Source organism: Octopus bimaculoides, chromosome 17, assembly GCF_001194135.2.
Source record: "Octopus bimaculoides isolate UCB-OBI-ISO-001 chromosome 17, ASM119413v2, whole genome shotgun sequence".
Classification (NCBI taxonomy): domain Eukaryota; kingdom Metazoa; phylum Mollusca; class Cephalopoda; order Octopoda; family Octopodidae; genus Octopus; species Octopus bimaculoides.
The window spans coordinates 39164215-39167234 of record NC_068997.1 but is presented as its reverse complement, the minus strand read 5'-3'; positions in this window follow the sequence as shown (position 1 = coordinate 39167234).

The following is a 3020-nucleotide window of genomic DNA, read 5'->3' as shown; positions in this document are numbered from 1 at the left end:
ATATATATATATATATATATATATATATATATATGTATGTATGTGTGTATGTATGTATGTATACACACAATTATTTTATATGCACGTTCATATTTGTATATATGTATAAAGTGTATATGCATGTTGCATGTAGTTAAAGTTAAGTACTCCTACCAATCTTCACCCTTCTTTTACTTTTTGAAAATGATAATCCAATCGAGAATATTAGTGCTTAATAATTAAGTATGTAGGACATTAATTTCAAGAGAGTATTTATCAAAAATACACAAGAATAAAACATGGAATTTAACTCATCTCTAATATTCACATTTTTTTCTATTTGACATTGATGGAAAGGCTGCACATGAGAGAATGTTTATATTGAATATTCAGCTTCTACTGGATGAAATGCCAGTTTCAAGAGGAAAAACTTTACCTTTACTCGGATGCAATCAGAATTACCCCCGCCGGGTAAAACGTCTCCGAAAAGCCTGTATTTTATCGATTTAGAAATTAGAGATAAAGGCATTGAGCGGATATAAAATCATCTATTTATCTAGAATTTTAGTTGAATATCTGTTGAAAATTTTACTAATTTTATATTGTTTCTTCAACATTATTGCGTATAACTTACCATGTAAGAATATTGAAGGGAGAGAAGAGTGAAAATAAAGTAAATAATTCTTCTAGCATACATTTCCAGAATAGCTGATATCAAAGTTGTAGCCAGCATTCAGTAGTGAGGGATATGCCATCATCACATCATTTATATTTAGGAAAAAAACAAGGGCAACATAAATACATTAGGAATGGTGGTACAGTTAATTAGGTTTTAGTGAATTGTGCATGTTTGAATGTATGTCTTCAAATACACACACAAACACACACACACACACACACACACACACACACACACACACACACACACACACACACACACACACACACACACACACACACACACACATAAATATATATATATGCATATATGTGTGGCGAGGGTACGCATGTGTTTGTGTGGTTATATGTGTAAGTGTGCAAATCTGTGTATATACGAGATGTATATATGAGTACGATGAGTTTGTATATATGCGTCAATGCTAAGTGCGAGAGAAGTGTTATTAAGGAATGTTGCTACAGAGTACACTTTGTTTATGTCTGCAGGAGCGGGAACGCTCTTAGCTTTCAGAGGTCTACTAGAATCTGCGAAATCGAGTGAGTTGACATCCCTCTAGAAGAGCTTCAAGTTAATGTTTGCAGGAAAAAGCATGAGCAATGAGTTGACTCCAGAAAGTTAAAATAGTGCTGAGGAAGGACTGGGTGAAGTGGTAAAAGCGATGCCCAAAGGCGTACTCTATATAACAGGTGAGAGGAAAAGGGGCATGTGATGCAGAATTGATTGAATGCATTTCTAACCTTCCAATTTTAACAATGTGATATCTGAAAAAAATGGTTTTCCATTTAGTTGAATCCGGAGCGCTTTATCTATAATAATAAACGCAAAATTATGTTTGTGCGTCCGTCTGTCCGTCATGGACCCCTGTATCTCAGTCTATATTTGCTCTACAGATACATATTATACTTTTTGGAATCAGGATGATCCTGGAATGGAAAATCTGCTCTTCATTTGGTTCTTGATCATCTAGCATTAGGAACATATCTGGATGAGGATTTATTATAAGCTAACAGTTGAAAACTCAACTTTAAAAATCCAGAAATTTGTAAGTTACAAGCTTTTCATTTAAACTACCTATAAAGTAATGCCATATTGATAAGGTAATATTGGTAGGGTACCAATAAATGGTTTATTATTATTAATCTCTTTAGTTTGGGGCGCAGGAGCTAGCTTAAAAGTCCGCACGCAGCTAGTTATACATATTTCTACAGATGTATGAAAACTTAATGAGAAATTGTTTTCTAAGTTGGCCAAATAATCAGTACCTTATAGTTTATTGTAGACATTAACTGATAAATATTGAGAGATACCGTGGGAGTTACACTTTATCATCATGCCCATTGTTGCAATGCTTGATTGTTACACCTTTCAATTGTTTTTTTTTTTCCCGAAGAAGTTTGAAATATTTTTTGTTGAATTAATGCGCATGCCCGAGTATGTATGTGTGTACGTAGGTATATACGCGTGAATATATGAGTGCATTTTTATATTTTATAAGGGAAAATGCGAGAGAAAATTACCTTCAACTAAATACTGGTTTAAACAAGGACATTTTCCGGGGGATTCTTGGTCGAAACTGCTAAAACAAGCAAAACCTATTTTGAGAGCTATGTAAATTAATGAAGGCAGAAAAAATTTCCGTGCACGCCAAAGTACTCGTGAATTCACTGCGGAAAATACGCGCACAAGTCTAATCATGGTCTGTATCATCAGATGTCTAATGAACTGTAGTAATACTTCTAATGAAACAAACCGAGCAGTCACATTTTGCGATTTTTCCAAGTGTTACAACTAAAAGAGGGCAGTAAAATTGTTTGGTTGAAAAGAAAGGAATTTCCTCATAACTAGATCAATGTAGTATTTTGCCTCGTCACAGCTCGTGCTACAGACTATTTGGGGCATAATACACCCACTGATAAACGCACGTACACACAAATATATACATATACATTGGAGATAAACTAAGGAAAAAAGTACACAATAACGTGAATAATTTATCAATTTTCCTTGGACGGCTGAAACTAATGCTGGCGATTGCTGACAGTTTCCTTATTCAGAGCATTCATCGAGTTCTTCAAACCACCATGTAGCAATTTTGTGGCCTGAAGGATCGGATGAAAAGTGTACTTTTGTCTTTCGCGTGTTTTCCTAAACGTTAATGCTAATTCATAATAATCTTTATTATTATTATTATTATTTTTATTATTATTATTATTATTATTATTATTATTATTATTGTTGTTGTTGTTGTTGTTCTTCTTCTTCTTCTTCTTCTTCTTCTTCTTCTTCTTCTTCTTCTTCTTCTTCTTGCTGTTGTTATTATTATTGATAGGAGTAGCATTGTGGTAAGTAGCTTGCTTACCAA